Here is a 21,291-nt window from a genome sequence, read left to right on the forward strand (position 1 = left end):
AAGAAGAATGAAGAAAACCAAAAATTCATGGAAACAATTAGTCCTAGCGTCTGGTACACCATCCGATCTTCAGCCTATACAACTATGATACCAGAAGAACTAGATGGTGCCCGGCTACTACTGTCAACTTGGAAGAGGATCTATGTAGGAGATCCTGGATAGACAGGGAGAACAGTGTGGAACAAAACTCAAAATCATTTGGAAAAAAAAACAGGGGGACCAGGTTTGCTGGCCCGATAGAGCCTGGTGGAACCACTGAGACTATGGCCCCTAGATGCCCTTCAGGTCTGGCTGGAATTGAACGCACGCCTGTGGCTTCCAGCCAAACAATAGACAGACATATAAGTTGAACATTTACCTGAGGCAGATACACTCCTTGGAGAGAACAAGCATGGGAGAAAGAAGGGTTGCTTATGCACAGGGAGACAGCTCAGGGGGCAGGAGTGTATGGAGGGATGGATGCAGGGAAGAGGTAACTATCAGGGGAAAATAGGAGGGGGGATGTTGCATTGTGGTAAATTGTGGTCAATGTCATGAGGCAAAGTGTATGTGAACTGCTGTATGGAAAGTGTATTTGCTTGGGTAAATTTTCACCCAAATCACTATTTAAAAAAAAAATTCCAATCCTCTTTTTCTCTGTAAAAAAAAAAAAAAAGAAGAAGAAGAAGAAGAAGAAGAATTATAATTGCATAAGAGAAGAATAAGCCTTTGAGATCATCTGGGAGGAGGAGAGAGGGAATTTTTTTTTTTTCTTCCGCTGCTATATACTCCTCACCCCCATCCCATCCCCATGCTATAAGTACCACACAACGCCTAGCTCTCCAACGCCTTCCCTGACTGTGGGAGGTGTGAATGGAGCTTGAACTTGTGCAAAGCTATTTTGGTGATTTCCAGAGGGCATGTGAACTTGAGAAAAAAAGTAGGTGAGCCTGAAATCCAACCCACATCTAGTGACTGCCCTAAAAACTGGACAGAAGCAGGGCAGAGCTTCTCCCTCCCCTTGCCCCCAGTAATATTATCTGTCAGAGTGTTTTAACATCGTCAGCTATGACCTTTTTTCTCTAATATTGGAGCCAGATCTGCCCACCAAACAGACATGAGGAATTGTAGCAATATGTCAATTTAGGGCTAACATACCCTCAAATGTTCTTGAGGGTGGGATGTTTAGTGTTTTATTATTATTGTTGTTTCTATTTTGTTTTAACCATGCATAAGTGTATTTGTTTATTTTGTCAAGTTGGCACCCTATTACAAGTTATCTTATCATCTTTTTAATGTTTTACCACCTACACAGTGACAGAGATTGGTTTATTCTATTGTCCAAACATATATCTTATATAAGTATTATTTCTATTTGCTAAAACACTCACAAAAGTAATGTTTATGTATTACTATGTCAAGTCTCCATTTCTTTTGTATTGGTATAGAAATGACTAAAACACAGTAAGCAATTGGCTGAATAATGAATTCCAAATTTCTTTACTTTTTGTATATTTGTACCATTACTAGTAAGTATGCAGTTTACTCTGCTTCTCCAGATTACCTATGGGGCTGTTGAATACCATAATCCCAGGAATGCCTCAAAGACCATCTGTCCCAAACACTTATGGGTTAAATCTCCATCATAACATGCAAACCCATCCAGGGTCTGTTTACACAGCCCTGTGCCAGAGAACTTGCTGAGACTTATTCCTTTTATGAGTCACTAGGGGGTGCAGTTAATACACTTACTTGGCTGATAATCAAAAGGATGGTGATTGGAGTACACCCATAGGTGACTCAGAAGAGAGGCCTGGTGATCTGCTTGTGAAAAATCAGCTATTGAAAAGTCCATGCAGCATAATTCTATTCTGACACATATGGGGTTGCCATGAGTCAGAATTGACATGATGGTAACTTTTTTTTTTTCCTTTTATAACCAGCCACTCCAAGGAAGAAAGATGAGGCAGTCTGTTTCCATAAAGATTACAGCCTTGGAAACCATATGAGGCAATTCTACTCTGTCCTATAGGATCTCTATGAGTCACAATCAACTCGACAGCAATGAGCAATGAGTACCTGTTAAAAAGTTCTTTATACTGAACCCAAGCCTCCCAGATTCAATGCCAAAGATTCAGAAATAAGAAGTCTTAGATTACACAGAAGTAAGGATAAGAGGGCTGTCATGTGCCTTTAAGTGTTCTCCATCCTAGACCAGGCATTCAGACCAACTCCCAAGACCCTAGGTATAGTCTGTATGGAGCAGACTAGAACACTTACATCCTCTTGTATGTCCATGGCTGTAGCCTGAGTTTCATTACTTTCATGGTAGCCACCTCTTGAGCTCCCACTTCTCTTTTACATGATTCTTTTCACTTCCTGTTTAAGAGTATGCATAATTAATTACATATCATGATCAGTTCATGTATTCAACATTTATTGAATTTATTTATTGAATTTATTGAGTCCAATAAGGCCTTTTGCTAGTTGTCTCCATTATTTTATTAATTCTCACAGACACTCTGGGCAGTACAATGGTTTTTTGTTCTATTTTACTGATGGGGATACTAAGGTTTAGATAGACTGGTCCACAGCCACTTAGGGTAAGAACCCATGTTCAAGACTGTGTCTTTTGATTCCAAGCCAAGTATACTTTCCACTACACTGTGCCACTACATCAAATTACTACTTACTATGCCCCCCACCAAAGATTGTTGTGGCAGTGAATTGTGCACTGTATAGAGCAAGCAACCAGCCTTTTCAGATCTGTGGCTGCGTCCACAGCCATAAGGGAGAAATGCAGCAAACTAGTGTTGGATTCTTCATATAGTCTAACTTCTCAGATTATTTGCTCAGCGTGCAGATTGAATAAGTATGGTGAAAGGATACAACCCTGACACACATCTTTCCTGATTGTAAAGTATATAGTATCCCCTTGCTCTGTTCAAACAACAGCCTCTTGGTCTATGTACAGGTTCCTCATAAGTAAAATTAAGTGTTCTGGAATTCCCATTCTTCCCAAAGTTATACATAATTTCTTATGATCCACAGTTGAATGCCTTTGCATAGTCAATAAAACATCTTTCTGGTATTGTCTGCTTTCAGCCAAGATCCATTTGACAACAGCTTAATCCTTGTTCCACATCCACTACTTAATCCAGTTTGAATTTCTTGTCGTTCCCTGTTGATACTCTACTACAACCAGTTTTGAATAATTTTCAGCAAAATTTTACTTGCATGTGATATTAATGATATTGTTCAATAATTTCCACATTCTGTTGGATCATTGTTCTTTGGAAAGGGCACAAATAGAGATGTCTTTGAGTTAGTTGGCCAGGTAGCTGTCTTCTACATTTCTTGGCATAGATGAGTAAGCACATCCAGCATTGCATTCTTTTGTCGAAATAATCTCAATTAATATCCTGTCAATTCCTGGAGTCCTGTTTTTCAACAATGCCTTCAGTGCAGCTTGGAATATATGAAGAAGAATGCAGCATCAGCATTGGAGGAAGACTCATTAACAACCTCTGATATGCAGATAACACAAGCTTGCTTGCTGAAAATGAAGAGGACTTGAAGCACTTACTGCTGAAGATCAAAGACTACAGCCTTCATTATACATTACTCCTCATCATAAAGAAAACAAAAATCCTCACAACTGGACTGATAAGCAACATCATGATAAATGGAGAAAAGATTAAATTTGTCAAAGTTTGCATTTTACTTGCAACCACAATCAATGCTTATGGAAGCATTAGTCAAGAAATCAGATGACGTATTGCATTGGACAAATATTCTTAAAGAGACCTCTGTAAAGTATTAAAGAGCAAAGATGTCACTTTGAAGACTAAAGTGCACCTTCCCTGAGCCATGCTATTTTAAATTCCCTCATATGCATGAAAAAGCTGGACAATAAATTAGAAAGACTGAAGAAGGATTGATTCCTTTGAATTATGGTGTTGTCAAAGAATATTGAATATATCATGGACTGCCAGAAGAATGAACAATCTGTCTTGGAAGAAGTACAGCCAGAATGCTCCTTAGGAGAAAGAATAGCAATACTTCATCTCTCACACTTTGGTTATATTATCAGGAAGGACCATTCACTGGAGAATGCTTAGTTAAGTAGAGGTCAGTGAAAAAGAGAAAGATCCTCACTGAGATTGACACAGTAACTACAGCAATGGGCTCAAGCATAACAACAATTGTGAGGATGATGCATGGTGGACAGTGTTTTGTTCTGTTGTACATAGGGTCGCTATTTGTCAGAACTGACTCAACAGCACATAACAACAACAACAGTGTTGAAATTGTGTTATATGAACAGTGAGATAGATAATTCAAATCCAAAGTGATTTTTATTCTGCAAATTAACTTGCCCATTGGCTGGATTCAGTGAATAGTGTTAATATCTGGCAACTCCAGCTGTTAGGCCACTCTGTAGAATATGAGCATTTCTGGTTCATCTATTCCTTCACTGCCTGTGTTCCATCTGTATCCTTCATTCCATGTAAGGTCAGAACTATATGTGACTTGTAGGCCCTTGAGATGTACATGAGACATGGTGTGGATTGAATTGTGTCCTTCTAAAATATGAGTTGATGTCCTGGCCCCTGTACCTAAAGATGTGACCCTGGTTAGAAACATGATTTTTTTTTCATTATGCTAATGATGTCATTCCAGAGCAAGGTGTCCAAAACTTCTGAGTTATGAAAAGACCAGAATAGGCACAGGGACACAAACTAGGGAAGATGACAGAGGAAAATAGACACACAGGGCAGATACATCTACAAGCCCAGGAATGCCAAGGATGGCCAGCAATTAAAGGAGTCCTGGTGGTGCAGTGGTTAAGTGCTCAGTTACTAACCAAAAGGTCAATCGTTTGAACCTACCAGCTGCTCCACAGGTGAAAGATGTGTCAGTTTGCTTCCTTCAAGATTACAGGCTTATAAGCCCTATGAGAAAATTCTACTCTGTCTAATGGGGTCATTATGAATCAGAATCCACTAGATGGCAATGGGTAATGGACTAGAAATTGAAATTGGCAAAGATGCCATGGCCTGAATTCATACTTCTAGTCTCTTGAAGTATGAGAAAGTATCTCCGTGTTCTCTAAACCCACCCATTTTTGGTATTGCTGTAATGGCAGTGCTAAGTTACTAAAACAAGACAAATTATTTCTTATCCTCATTAATAGGAGATTGTATGTATATGTATGTGTGTGTGTGTGTGTGTATGGCACTGTGATTAGTATTTTCCAAATAAAAACTCACTCAATACTCACAACAGTACCATGAAGTAGGTATTATTGAAATTGAAGTTTAGTGAGTTAAACAAATGGCCTAAAGTGATTCAATTATAGTATAGCAATACACTCTGCAGTGGGTAAAAAGAAAGAAGTATCTTACACACTAACATAGAAAGATCTACAGGATATACGATATAGTGATTTTAAAACAAATTCAAAAATATTAGATATTATATGTTCATTTGAGATAAATATTTTTATTATACTATATTCATTTTGGGGAGCTCTGGTAGCATAGTGCCTAAGGCACTTGACTGCTAACCAGAAGGTTGGCGGTTCAAACCCACTAGCCACTCCTCGGAAGGAAGGTTGGACAATCTACTTCCATAGTGATACCACCTCAGAAACCCAAGAAGGGAATGCTATGAGTCAGGTCCAACTTGATGGACACATAACAACAACAACAACAACATTCATTTTAAAAACTGATGAAAGAATATACACCTAACCCTTAACATTGATTATCTTGGTAGAGAATAGAAGTTTTAGGTAGGGAATCTTTTACTTTTCATGTTAGATATTTCTGTAATTTTTTATTTTTTAATTTTAGTAAGTGTTATTTTTGCAGTCAGAAAAACTTAGTCTAACTAAGTTGCCCACACAGCTAGTAAATGACACAGTGAGGACTGACACTGGTTTGACACTCTCTAAAACCCGAACTCTTAATCATAATGCTGAATGGGTAAGTGCTATTAAATAATAGCATTAATGTCCCATTTTCCTGTGTTTCGTCTACTTCTGCCTAGAAAGAACAAAAAGTCACAGATTAATTCCTCTTCATAATGATCTATTTAGCAGACTTTGAAACAGGGCAGTGAGGATGTCTGCAAGATGTGTGGGCAGGTGTCTGGGTTCAAGGGATTGTCATAACCAGGGCTCTAGATTCCAATAGACACTGTGATCTTTGCATTTTTCCTTCTTCCAACACTGGAAGAGGTCCAAGGAAAAAAAATTACTGAAAGCAGGTCAGGATGTTTGGTCTTTAACATAATAAACCAGCCTCAAGGAAGATCTTTCCCAGACTGAAGAGAAAATAGAAGTGCCACTGAAAAATTCATAGGTCGAAATTTCTGTGTTCATTGTATCTCCCTTAGGCCTTTTGTGGCAAAAATATGGCAAGTTCCCCCTTACCTGAACGGGCTGACTCCTCTGCAGTTGCCTGCAGTACTTTGTGCAGGGAAGTGCTTCTTCTAGGATTCTCTTTACAGAGCCTAACAACTCTCAATGAGGCAGTGGTGGTTTAGCAGTGGGATTCTCATCTTCCCATGCAGTTAGAAAAAGACTTGGGTTCAACTCCCAGCCAATGTACCACATGTGCAGTTATCACCCATCTGTCAGTGGAGGCTTCTGTGTTGCTAAACAGGTTTCATGAGAGCTTCTAGACCAAGAGAATCTAGGAAGAAAGGCCTGCAGTCTGGACCAGGCAGTGTTGTTTTCTGTCACCATGAGTTGGAGCCCAACTCCACAGCAGGTAACAATAACAAAAACTCTCAGGTTGGCTGAACCCTCTAACGCCTGACTATCCAAAGTGCTGTCTATGGGCTGGTAACACCCACATCTCTTAGGGCAGGGGTTTGCAAACTATAGCCCATAGACCAAATCCAGCCTGCCTGCTTTTGTAAATAAAGTTTTATTGAGATACAGCCACATCCTTTTGTGTAAATATTGTCTAGGTCTGCTTTTGTACCACCACAGCAGAGTTGAGTAGTTGCATCAAAAACTATATAGCCCACAAAGTCAAATATATTTGCTATTTGGCTATTACAGAAAAAGTTTGCCTAAACCTGGTCTAGGAGCTAATTAGAAATGCAGAATCTCAGACCTTACTCCAGATTCCCAAGTGACTTATTTCTAAATTTTGAAAAGCAATAGCACAGCTCTGGAGATCACTCTGTCTATTTGGGAGCTAATTACGGGTTGTCAACAACCTCAATCTCCATTCCCAATCCCAAATCCCAAATCAGCTCTGGAAAATCAGAACCCCTTGGTCTATGACCTCTCTTCTCTTCACCCCTGTAGAGTTTCTCAGTGCTGGTCCAGCCAGGGAAAAGGTAAGAGGACAGCCCAGCTCCCTTCCCAGGAATTTGTAGACCATTTAGGGGCATCAAAGAGACACATGCAGAACTCCAGGGAAGGTTTGTCATGTGAATGGATGCACTGTCTTTTTCTTCCTGGTAACTAAGAAGTGCACAGCCCCTTCCTTGGTGCCTCATTGTGAATCCAGGTTGCTAGCTACTGCTGATCATTTTGAGGATTGGGATCAGAACATTTCCTTTAATTTCCCTGTTTCCACTCTTCTCTGGTTTTTATCTATATTCTAAATCAAGAGAATTACACTTCTGGTCAGCTTTTATGTGTGTTCATCTGTGTATACCATGATAATTACTTGTAGCAAAATGCTCTTTGAAAGCATTTTGGCCGTCTGCTCCACTGTTTCTCTGGACTTCCGCCTCCTTCTGGATAGTTCCTGAGTCCCGCATTCTTTCACTGATGATTCTCACAGGTTCCCCTTTGTCTTCTAAACCCTCTGCTTCTCTGTGTCAAGACCCTTGTGTGGGGTTAGAGGCCTGGAAGTGGGGATGCCAGGATTCTGGTGGACTCTGATCTGATGCTGAAATCCCAATGGAAAGAGGAAGCCAAAGCCAACCATACTGAGGACTGTGATGGATGTGAGGCTGACCAGGGGAAGCAGGGTCAAGGAGAGAATGGGCAGGTCTTTCTTGTCTTAGCTTTAAGCATTTTGCTTAAAAAAGATAAATTTTTTTGCTTAGAAAAGATAAATAAATAACAACAGTGGGACTAAAATGTTGGCTTTGTACTTATTCTTTGCTTCAGGGAATGTTAATTACCCTCTCCAAGGATCTTATCTGAAAAATGGGCAGAATAACACCTGTCTTATTTAATAAAAAAAGAAAAGAAAAACTCGCAGGCCGGGTTGGGTTCTGGAATAGTGACTAGAAAGTCAGCAGTGGCTCAGAGAGGATAAGATAAGAGGATAAGATAAGATAAGAGAGGATAAGATAAGATAAGATAAGAGGATAGTAACCTTGCAAGGTGGAGACATACAGGCCCAGAGGCAACACATGTGTGTCTCCCTGAGTCTTACATACAAGCTAGGGGGCTTTATAGTAGTTCGAAGGCCATGGGGTACATGATTTCAAATGACCTTATGCAGGCAATATTCATAAAATCATGACTCTTTTGTGAAAGTCAGGAAGTGGAACAAGGTTGTGATAAATTCCTAGACAGACCTCAACTTCCTTCAGGCTAGGTGCATGCACAATCTTTTTATAAGATAGAGTCTGTGTGTCCCAACATGGACGCTGGGACTTCCTCTATGCAGGTGTATTCTTGGTTCTGCTGTTTATTCTTGGTTTGAGTCTTGGTCTCATCTTGGATCAGCCATCTTAGTCATCTCTCCATTTATTGTGATGCTGCTTATTGGTCCAGTTGTGAGGATTTTTATTTTCTTTACTTTGAGATGTAATCCACACTGCAGACTGTGTAGTCTTTAGTCTTCACCAGTAAGTGCTTCAAGTCATCTTCACTTTCAACGAGCAAGGTTGGATCATCTGCATATGATATCCCTCATCTCACAGTCTCTTCTGGAAGTTGAAGCCTTGCATTTCTGAAGTTCTCTGTCAATATATTGCTGCAACCATTTTTGAATTATCTTCAGCAAAATTTTGCTTGTATGTGATATTAATGATATTGTTTGATAATTTCCACATTCTGTGGGATCACCTTTATTTGGAATGGGTATGTTTTGGTTACTTTATGCCACTGTAACAGAAAAATATCACAAATGGGTGGCTTTAACAAACAGGAATTTACTCTCTTACAGTTTCGGAGGCTAGAAGTCCGAGTTCAAAGTGTCAGCCTCTAGGGGTTGGGTGAAAACCCCTCAACCTTGGTCTTCAGCTCTGCCTCTTTCTTCTGGTCCACTGCAGCTGGTAGATTTCTTCACTCAGACAGCTGCTGGCTGCTGAGGCTGAGAAACTCAAGGTTGACAAGTAAAAAGGCACAGTCTCAATATTACCAAACCAGAACACAGGCCATTGATTCAAGTCCATTAAAAGTTCCAGAATCAGCAGAGAATATCAGGGTGCTGAATGAAGACTCAGCTACATGAAGGGTCCAAGTGTCTCAAAAAGCTAGAGACTATTCATAAAGCCTCTTCTTATATACTGGAAACAGACTACATCCCTAAGCAGCTACTCAGCTGCTCACAGTAGATTCTACCATGGAGTTGATTACCAGTCTCATCATGTTACATGCAGCTGGAATACTACATGCAGCTGCCCAGCCACTCAAAACCAGGCCCAGACAAGTCAACACATAACCTTAACTACTACAGGGTACAAAAAGGATCTCTTCCAGTCTGTTGGTCAGGTAGCTGTCTTCCAAATTTCTTGGCATAGTTAAGTAAGTACCTCCAGTGTAGCATCCATTTGTTGAAACATCTCAGTGGGCATCCTGTCAATTCCTGGAGCCTTATTTTTCCCCAATTCCCTCAGTGCAGCTTCAACTTGTTCCTTCAATACCATTGTTTCTTGTTCATATGCCATCTCTTGAAATGAATGAACATCTACCAATTTTTTTTGTCTCAGTGATTCTGTGTATTCCTCTCATCTTCTTTTAATATTTCCTGTATCAGTCAATATTTTGCCCATAGAATCTTTCAATATTACAACTCAAGGCTTCAATTTTTTCATCAGTTCTTTCAGCTTAAGAAATGCTGAGCATGTTCTTCTCTTTTGGTTTTTTTTTATCCCCAGGTCTTTGCACATTTCATTATAATAAATGACTTTGTCTTATCAAGCTGCTTTTGAAATCTTTTGTTCAGCTCTTTTATCTTGTCATTTCTCCTATTTGCTTTAGCTAATTCAAGAGCAAATTTCAGTGTCTCTTCTGACATCCATTTTGGTCTTTTCTTCCTTTCCTGTCTTTAAAATGACTTTTCATTTTCTTAAAGTATGATGTTCTTGATGTCATCCCACAATTCCTCTGGTTTTCAGTCATTGGTATTCAATGAGTCAAATCTATTCTTTAGATGGTCTCTAAATTCAGGAGGGATATAATTAACATCATATTTTGGCTCTTGTGGACTTGTTTAAACTGTCTCAGCTTCAACTTGAACTTGCATATGAGCAGTTGATTGTCTGGTCCACAGTCAGCTCCTGGCCTTGTTTTGGCTGAAGATATTGAGCTTCTCCATCACCTCTTCCCACAGAAGTAGTCAATCTGATTCCTGTGTATTTCATCTGGTGAAGTCCACATGTATATCTGCCATTTATGTTGTTGAAAAATGGTATGTGGAATGAATAAGTCATTAGTCTTGCAAATTCTATCATGTGATCTCCAGTGTCAGTTCTATCACCAAGGCCATAATTTCCAACCACTGGTGATTCTTTTTTTGTTTCCAACTTTTGCATCTCAATCACCAGTAATGATCAACGTATTTTGATTGCATGTTTGGTCAACTTCAGAATGCAGAAGTTGGTAAAAATCTTCAATTTCATCATCTTTGGCTTTGATAGTTGGTGCATAAATTTGAATAGTAGTAGTAGTAACTGGTCTTCCTTGTATGTGTGTGGACATTATCCTATCACTGACAGCATTCTATTTCAGAATAGATCTTGAAACATTCTTTGTGACAATAAATGCCACAGCATTCTTCAATTTGTCATTTCCAGCATAGTAGAAAATATGATTGCCTGATTCAAAATGGCCAAAACCAGTCCACTTCAGGTCATTAATGCCTAGGATATCTTTCTTTGTGCATTCCATTTCATTTTTGACAACTTCCAAATTTCATACTTCATACATTCCATGTTCTGACTATTAATGGATGCTTGCAGCTGTTTCTTACCATTTTTAGTCATGCCACATCAGCAAAATGGGAGGCCTTCAATGAGATGGATTGATACGGTGGCTGCGATGATGGGATCAAGTATAGCAGGGATTGTGGGGCTGGCACGGGATCGGGCAGTGTTTCGTTCTGCTGTGCATGGGGTCGCTATGAGTCGGAAATGACTCGACGGCACTTAACAACAGCAACAACAACAACATCAGTAAATGGAGGTCCCAAAAGCTTTACTCCATCCACATCATTAAGGTCGGCTCTACTTGGAGGAGGAAGCTCTTCCCCAGTCATATTTTGAGTGCCTTCTGATTTTCTGGCATGATATCAGACAAAGTTTCAGAGCTATTAATGAAGGTTTTCAGTAATACATCAGACAGTGTTTCACTGCTATTCATAAGCTTTTCACTGGCCACTTCTTTGAGAAGTGGATGGCCCCTTCCATCTTCCCAGCCTGTCTTAGTCTGGAAGCTCAGCTGAAACCTGTCCAACATGGGTGACCCTGCTGGTATTTGAAATACTGGTGGCATGGCCTCCAGCCTCATAGCAACATGCAAGCCACCACAGTGTGACAGATGAGTGGTGGCCAAGCAGGATGGACCCGCAAAAGAAAGTCACCAGCACATTCCATAATCAAACTTTCCAAAACCAAAGACAAAGAAAGAATCCTGAATGCAGCATGGGAAAAATGAAAAACTACCTACAAAAAGCAACCAATAAGACCAAGCTGTGATTTCTCAGTAGAAGTAATGCAGGCAAGAAGGCCATGGGATAACAAATATAAAACCTAAAAAGAAAAAAAAAAAAAAAAAAATTGCCAACCAAAAATTATGTACCCAGCAAAATTGTGCCTCAAATATGATGGTAAAACTAGGACATTTCCAGATAAATAGAAATTAAGGGAGTTTGTAAAAACCAGACCAACTTCATAAGAGATGCTAAAGGTAGTCCTTTGGACAGAGAACCAACAACAGCAGAAAACAGCCAATGATTAACACATATGACAATATAACCCAGAAACTAAACCAGATGTAGAAGTATTCAAAGAAAAATAATCTTACAAGACTATAAACAGGGAACAAGGGACATCAATTGGTAAATAAGGATAACTACAAACAAAAAGAAGCAATGAATAGTGTAGATACAGAACTTCCAAATGGAGAAAAAGTCAAGATGATTTTCAGACAGAATGGACTGTTTTCTGGGAAGAAAATAATGAGTTGCAGGGTAACCTGCATTTTCATCAAACATTCTCATCAAAATGAAAAAGAGGAAGGGAAGAAATACTTTTGCTAAAACAATAAAAGTGAAAGAAATTTTTTTTTTAATTTCAAAAAGACAGAAAACAACAAATCTTGGTAAGGGTGTAGACAGATTAGATTTCTCATACACTGCTGGTGGGACTCTAAAATGCTACAACCACTGTGGAAAATGGTATGGCACTTCCTTAAAAAGTTGGAAATAGAAATATTACTTGATCCATCAATCCCACTAGTAGGTGTATGTCCTGAAGAGTTGAGAGCCAGGTAACAAATAGATAAATGCACACCCACATCCATGACAGCACTATTCACAACAGCAAAGAGATAGAAACAAATGTATATGAACTATTGAAAGGAAATGAATTTGTTCTGTAAATTTTCATCCAAATCACAATAGAAAGTTAAAAAAAATATTAATAAAACAGTGGCTGCAACAATGGAATCAAGTATACCAGTGATGATGAAGATGACTCAGGACTGGGCTACATTTTATTCTATTGTACATGGAATCATCATGAGTCAGGGCCTACTCAACAACAAATAACATCCACCACCACCTCTAAAAGACTGTGAGGGTTAACTAAGATAACATGCTTAAGACAGTGCCAGCAATAAGTATTTGTTGGTATTATTATCTGAGACATTAAACCTGTTCTGAACCTAATATGATATAAAATGCATTTAGAAAGAATGTCCTGGGATGAGAGGGCACGGTAAGTTTGCTGGGAAGTTTAATCAGATGGAACAAGCTCCCTAGGGTAGTGCCAAGCTTCCCTGATTTCTCAGCTACCGATTCTGCTGTCACCACAGAAGCCTTAAGGGAGTAGGACTGTCTTCTGTGAGCTATGGTTTGGAGTTCTGTCCCTATCCCAGGTCATCACAATTTAACCCTATAAATGCTTCAGTGAAAGGGTCTTCTAAAGATGGCTTCTGTTCCCTGCTAATCGGAGGAGTTTCTTTGTATTGGGTTAAACCAAAAAAACCCAAACCTATAGCCATAGAGTCGATTCTGACTTATAGCAATCCCCATTGGGTTTCGAAGGCAGTAAATCTTTGCAGAAGTAGATTGCCCAGTCTTCCTTCTGTGGAGTGGCTGGTGGGTTTGAACCATCAGCCTGCTGGTTAGCAGTCAAGTGCCTTAATGAAACTCTCTGCCCACTGAGTGAGAGTTGGGCTGACATTTCTTTTTGTGGTAGGACTCTCCTCAGTACCCTCCTTCATCCTCTGCACCCTTAGGCTCGGAGAACATACACCTGCAGGCAGCAAATACCAATCTAGTCTGTGAAACTCAAACCCACAGGGCAGCCCTAAATAAGCCAAAAAGAAAGGAGAGGCAGAACCAGCAAGATTTCTTTTAGGTTCCTACATAATTAATGAACATGTGGGCAGGCTGGAGAAGGGAGATAGAGAACTGAAGGAAAAATAACAGATAAAAATATCATCACCTTGTATTTACCCGAACTCTAAAAACCAAACTCACTGCCATGGAGTTGATTCTGACTCATAGTGACCCTCATTGGGTTTCCTAGGAGGTAAATCTTTATGGAAGTAGATTGCCCCGTCTTCCTTCCATGGAGCAGCTGGTGAGTTTGAACTGCCAATCTTCTGGTTAGCGGTCAAATACATTTCTCCATCACCTATCTGTCAGTTTGTCATATTGTGATGGTTTGCATGTTGCTATGGTGCTGGAGGAAGCTCTGGTAGAGTAGTGGCTAAGGCACTTGACTGCTAACCAGAAGGCTGGCGGTTCAAACCCACCAGCCACTCCTCAGAAGGAAGATGGGGCAATCTACTTCTAGAGTGATACTGCCTCAGAAACCCAAGGAGGGGTTGCTATGAGTTGGGTCTGACTCGATGGCACATTACAACATGATGCTGGAAGCTCTGCCACCAATATTTTAAATACCAGCAGGGTCAATGATGATGGATAGGTTTCAACAGAGCTTCCAGACTAAAACAAACTAGGAGGAAAGGCATCTTCAGAAGAGGAAAGTCACCTCTTCTGAAAATTAGCCAGTGAAAACCTTATGGATCACAACAGAACATTGTCCAACTCGTTTGCTTTAAAAACATCATCAAGAAGAATCAATCCCTAGAGGAAGACAATGTGTGTAGTGAAGTACAGGACCAGTGAGCATAAGCAATGCCCTTGATAATACTGATTGGCCCAATAGTTTCAATGATGAGCTCAAGCATGCTGGCAATCATGAGGATAGGATCAAGCAATGTTTCATTCTGTTGTGTATGAGGTTGTCATGAGTCAGAGTTGACTTGAGTCCACATCTTTTACCCATTTTGCTTTCACATCACTCCTAGAGGTCTTGTCCTCTGAGTAGTATAACTTAGTTAGGTGTTCAGCTTTGATCACCCAGAGTTCACCAATAATTCACTCCCTTTCTTACACCACTACTGTCAACTGTTTGGGGGTGGAAACATCCTCCCCATCTTTCTGGATCCCACTCAAATATATTTACTAAGTATTGTGTCTTTTAAGTTGGGTTCTTCCAAAAGCAGACCCTGAAACAAAGATTTGATGACAAGTAGTTTATTTGGAAGGTGATCTCAGTAAGCACCAATAGGAAAGTGGAGAATAGTGAAGAAAAGGAAGTCAACATTTAAAAAAAGGAAAACAGTTGCTGTGCAGTCTATTCCAATTCATGTGATCTCTTGTGTGTCAGAGTAGAGCTGTTCTTCATAGGATTTTCAATGGCGGATTTTTTGCAAGTAGATTGCCAGGACTTTCTTCTGACACACCTCTGGGTGAACTCAAACTGCCAATCTTTCAGTTAGCAGCCAAGCACGTTAGTTGCTTGTACCATCCTGGGACTCTAAAGTCAACATAGGGTGTCCTATTGATCAAGAAGTTGTGGGCAATTGAGGCTCAGTTCCACTGGGAACCTCTAGAATACTGTGTAGAACACACTTCAGAGTTGTTTCACCTGAGGGGTGAGGAAGTAGAGGTATTTATCCCCCAACTCCCATCTGTTATTAATGGAGGACTGCCTGCAGGAGCACTGACTCTCTTGCATTTCAAGCCTGTATTGTGCACAGGCCGAGCATGCTTTTATGGCTTGAGAAAGTCTTCAGGCAGAAAAAGTTACAGAAGCTTCCAGTAGGGACCCAGAGGCATATTCACAAAAGGTAGAGCACAGGGATCAACAGTACCTGCTACAGCTAAGAAAACATGCCCCTTTCTAAGACTTACCAGGGCCCTCTTATATAGTAGGTAGCCAGTAAATATTTGTTGAATTGAATTGGTGCAGGTCATTTGAATAAAGGAATAAAGAACAATGGTCATTCATTCAGTCATTTAACCAACATTTATTAAGCATCTTCCACATTCCATGCACTGTGCTGGAAGACGGACCTTCAATTATTTGATTACTTAATTTTGAGCTTGGTACAGAATTACAGCACTTAACAACCAATCAACCATTCTTGGCCTTCACCCATTATTGGCAATCAGGCAGCAAACCTGAGGTCTTTCAAAAGACCTTGGCCAATCAACAATTACATGCCTCTGAGTAGCTCTGATGGAGAGAGTTCCATGTAGTTACCTTGTAGCTCCCTTTTTAAACTCTTATTCTTCCTAGCTCTCTGATGAAAGGGTAGAAATATCTTTACTGGGTCCCAAATATTTGCTGGCCTCTGTCCCGGATTTACAACAGCTTAGAAAGTTAACTTGGTGACTCTGATTCCTGTTACTGAGTAGACTCAAAACAAAATGTTGGTATTCTTAACATTGAGACTTTATCCATCTTCTCTATACTGCAAACCATCCTAGATCAGTGTAATTTGATGCCCTCTTTAATGAGATGTCCAATTACAGAAACTCTCCCTCTCATCCCACTTCTTACCCCAGAACAAATTATTCTCCCAAGGACTTAGAAATACAGCTTCTTTCTTTCAAACTGTCACTCTAGAGTGAGCCAAGCGCACATTTCAGACAATTCCAGAAACACACCCTTCCCAATAGCAGAGCAGTCAAGAGAGATCATTCCCCAAGGGCAGACTTGTCAGAGACCAGAGCAGACTGTGGAGTGATGGATTCTGCCTTATGTCAAAGCCCTGCTTCTGCACCTGCATACTGAGGAGCTCCCTGTCTCCCTCAGTCCCTTGATATGTGCTTTTAATATTCATCTCCTTCTTCCTCTCTTGATGTGAATTAAAAGAGCAACTTGCAAGGCAAACAAGAGGAAAATAACAGATTGCTGCTGCTCATTAAGGCTTCAGCTCAATAGAGCCTGATAAGAGCTACAACATTGATCCCCCCTCCCAATTGTGGGTTCGGGAGTTGGGGGCATGGTAATTAGAGTACCTTGGATCTGCTCTGAGCTCAAGGGATTTGGGAGATGGAAATCCATTTTTCTTCGTGAGGCTTTACAGTCTAGTGGAACCCCCAAGTCTAGGCTTGTCTGTCTCATTTCCCTGACGTACAATCCTAGAGAATTTCATTTCACTTTTCTGGGTTTTATTTCGTTTCCCCACCTGAAAAATGGAGGAAACAAAGTCTAATAGCCTCCTAAGTACACCGTAAAGCGAAATAAAAGAATAAATATGAAAATATTTTGGAAGAATTATCTTCTATTCACTCTCTCTTTTCCTTTCCATCAATATTCAAACATGCTTAAGAAACTCCCATCTTAAACATATAAAGTCCTCCCCCAAACATAGGTCCCACTTTAGCTACCACCCTACTTCTTTTCTCCCTTTTGAAGTCAAACCTTATGAAAATGTTTTCTATATTTGCTACCTTCATTTCCTCACCTCCCATGCCCACACCTCAGCCCACTACATTCTGGCTTCCACCCTATCACTCCACTGACACTGCTCTCACCATGACCACCAGTGACCCCAATTAATATATTTTAGTTATTATTTGAGGGCAGCGGTGGTTCGCTGTTAGAATTCTGGCATTCCACACTTTAAATCTGGGTTTGATTTCTGGCCAGTGCCCTCATGTCCAGCCACACCCCATCTGTCAGTGTATTGCTAGTTTGCTGAACAGGTTTCCGAGGAACTTCCAGACTAAGACAAACTAGGAATGAAGACCTGATGATCTACTTCTGAAAATTAGCCAAGGTAAACTTCACAGATTGCAATGATCCAATCTACAGCCAATTATGGGGATGGCGGGCACTGGGCAGCATTTCATTACGTTGTGCACAGGGTCTCCACAAGTCAGGGGCCAACTCAATGGTAGCTAGTAACAATAACAACAGTTCTTATCTAACTTCCCTTTTTTTTTTTTTTTTTCCAAGTTGGTGATCCTTTTCTCATATACTTAAATAATTCTTCTCTTCCCTTGGCATCCAAACATCACTCTTCCTAGGTTTTCAGCTACCTCGCTGGCTAATCCTTCTTAGTTATTTTCCTCTGTTCCTCCTTAAATGTCAGTAGATCCCAGATTCTCTTCTCCTCACTGATTTTTCTAGGGGGCACATTTATTCCCAAAGCAGTATCTTCTCTATGTGAAGAACTCCCAAGTCTGTATCTCAGCTCAAGTCTGTCTCCAGAGCTTTGGAGCCATACCCAGCTGCTTACTGGATGCCTCACAGACGTCACTCAGTATCACCTTCCACTATTCCCATGTGCCCCTCCCCATTCCTATTCCAGAGCATGACACCACTATGAATCCCATTGCCCAAGCTGGAGGTCTGGGAGTGGGTTTTGACTTCTCTCTCTACCTGACACCCAATATCCAATCAGTGTCCATATCCAGTCAATTCTTCTTCCACTCCATCATCTTCATACCTCTGCCTCTTAAACTTCCCTCTTACAGGTCACTATCATTTCTTTGCCCCCAAATGACTGCAACAGGATCCCAATTGGCCTCTTTGCCTTCAGTCTTACCATCTTCTGTTCTATTCTCCACATTGCTTCCAGAACAGTCTTTCTAAAATGCAAATCTGATAAGTCCCCTTCTTCAAACAATGCAATAACTCTTCATGGCCATAAAGATAAAGTTCAAATTCATTACTGGTATTTAAGGATTTAAAATTCTCATCTCTCTGTATTTTTACCCTTTGAAGTCTATGTTCCATCCACTATGCAGTTCCCCAAGTACACCATACATGTACACATACATGTTCTCTCTCTCTCTCTCTCTCTCTCTCTCTCTCTCTTTCTCTCTCCTTTGAACCTCTGAGTCATTGTATGAGTTCTTTCTTCTTTGGGAAATGTTTTCCTCTCTGCTCCTTACAAACTACTTCTTATCTTTCAAGATTCAGCATAGATATTATCTCTTCTGGGAATTCTTCACACTTGGGTTTGGGTCTTCCTTGAGTTTGCCTCAGCATTCTTGGGAGCTCTCCTCATAGCATTGATCACATGCATTGTAGTCACCAATTAACCTCTGTGTCCCCCATCAGCCTGAAACTCACTGAGGGCAGTGACTGTGCCCTTGTGTCCTCAGCACCTTGTGCTGTGCCTGGCATGTAATAAGTCCTTAATAAACTCTCAAATGAAGAGTGTTTGGTATGTGGAGGAGTTGTTATTATCATTGCATAATCAGTAAGTAAAGATAACATTTTTCTTACAAGGATTAAAGAAGAGTTGAGGCACCAGAAAGTTAAAGAGCAGTTTCAGTGAGACTCCCAATCTGTTGGGTCTAAGTAGAGAATGATGGTTATTTTCACAGTCACAGATCACAGGCTTGCTTAGTTTTTCAGTTCCAAAGATCACACTAATCTCTGAATATGCCATTTTTCCCCTCAGGTAAATAAATATTTATTAGCTGCATTTGAATAGAAAAGCTAGTAGAGAAGTATTAACACTAGCTCCGGGTGGGTAGAATTATAAGACTTCTTTATGCTCTTTTTGCTTGTCTTTATGTTTTTATATTGAGAATGTATTATTTTTAATAAGAAGAAAGCATAAGTAACTTCATTTTGGGATTACAATCAGTAATATCATGGAGTAGAATTTTTAAATATTTAAGGTTAGTGATGATGTTTTGAAGAGATTACAACTGGGGACATGGAGAGGACGGGAACATAAGACAAATTTTAATTTAATTCAACCCATAGGCACTGGTCACCTGCCAGCTTCAGGTGTAGTTCTAGGTGCTGCATGGAATAAAGGCATGAATAATGCATGGTGCTTCTTATGGATTGAATTGTGCCTCCTACAAAATACATATTTAAATCCTGGCACCTGTACCTGTAAAAGGACCTCTGGTAAGGCAATGGGTAAGCTCTCGGCTGCTAACCAAAAGGTCAAGGTTTCAAACCCACCTGCCACTCACTCTGCAGGAGAAAGATGTGTCAGTGTTTCCATAAAGATTCATCGTCTTGGAAATCCTATGGAGAGTTCTCCTCTGTCCTGCTGTGTTGCTATGAATCAGAATTGATTCAACAGCAATGGGTTTTGGGTTTGGTTCCTATAAATATGCTCCTGTTTGGAAACAGGGTTTTTGTCATGTTAATTAAGATATACCCAAGTAGGGTGGGCTCTAAATCTAATCATTTCTGAGTTATAAAAAGAGCAGAATGGACACAGACACACACTGGGAGGACAGATGACATGTGAGGACCATCTACACACCAAGGAGCACCAAGGAACCAAGCAACGCCTTTAGTTACTGACAAGGGAGAAATTGACATGGTTGAGACCCAGAAATGTGAGAAGAAAAAATATATGTTCTTTAAAGCCACCCACTTGTAGTATTTCTGTTAGAGGAACACTAGGTAACTAAGACAGTGCTCAACCCCAGCAGTGGGAAAAAGGTGGTGCGTGTGTGTAGGGGGCTTTTAGTGAGTGCTCAGACATGCCAGATTGCATGCTATTTGGGTGTATGTGTGCTTATTGTGGTGAAAATATGCACGCCAAAACAGCACAACAACTTCTATGTTTACAATTCAATGACATTGATTATATTTTTCATGCTATTCTTTTCTGAAATATTCCATCACCATTAATATAAACACAGTACCCCTCAAACAAAAACTTTCTCTTTCTTCCCTCTCTCTCACATCTGGTAACCATTAATAATCTTTGATTTCCATATACTATTTCATATTAGTTAGACATACATATTTGTCTTTTAGCAACTAACATAATTTCACCCAGCATGTTTTTAAGCTTCATCCATGTTGTAGCATGCATCAGAACTTCATTTCTCTTTATGGCTGCATAATAATCCATTGTGTGGAGAAGGAAGGGCTGCTTATGCACAGGGAGACAGCTCAGGGCACAGGAGAGTATGGAGGGATGGTCAATGGAAGAGGTAACCATGGGGAGGAAGTGGGAGGGGAACGGTTGCATTGTGGTAAACTGTGGTCAATGACATGAGACAAAGTATATGTGAACTGCTGTATGGAAAGTGAATTTGCTCTGTAAATCTTCACCCAAATCACAATAAATTTAAAAAATAATAATAATCCATTGTGTGTATGTACCATATTTTCTTTATCCATTAATCTATTGATGGACATTTCAGTTGCTTCTACCCCTTGGCTATTGTGAAAAGTGCCACAATGAATAGTGGTATACAGCTTTCTTTTAGTTCCTGCTTTCACTTCTTTTGGGTATATGCCTAGGATTGAGATTGCTAAATCATATGTAGTTCTATTTTCAACCTTTGGAGGTCCATCAAACTGTTTTCCACAGTGTCTGTACCATTTTACATTCCCACCAGAAATGGATGAGGGTTTCATTTTCTCAACAACCTCTCCAACATTTGTTGTTTCCTGTATGCTATTTTTTAAAATATATATATGTGTGTGTGTGTGTGTGTGTGTGTGTGTACATATACATATAATATTCACAGCAACCCTGTAAGGTAGGTTTCATAATCCTGTTTTTTGTTTTTGTTTTCTGGATGAGGAAACTGAGGCAGAGAGAGGTTTATTAACTGGCATGCAACTACCATTAATAAG

The sequence above is a fragment of the Orycteropus afer genome, unplaced genomic scaffold, assembly GCF_000298275.1.
Source record: "Orycteropus afer afer isolate SDZICR_OR568_19922 unplaced genomic scaffold, OryAfe1.0 scaffold00010, whole genome shotgun sequence".
In the NCBI taxonomy this organism is placed as follows: Eukaryota; Metazoa; Chordata; class Mammalia; order Tubulidentata; family Orycteropodidae; genus Orycteropus; species Orycteropus afer.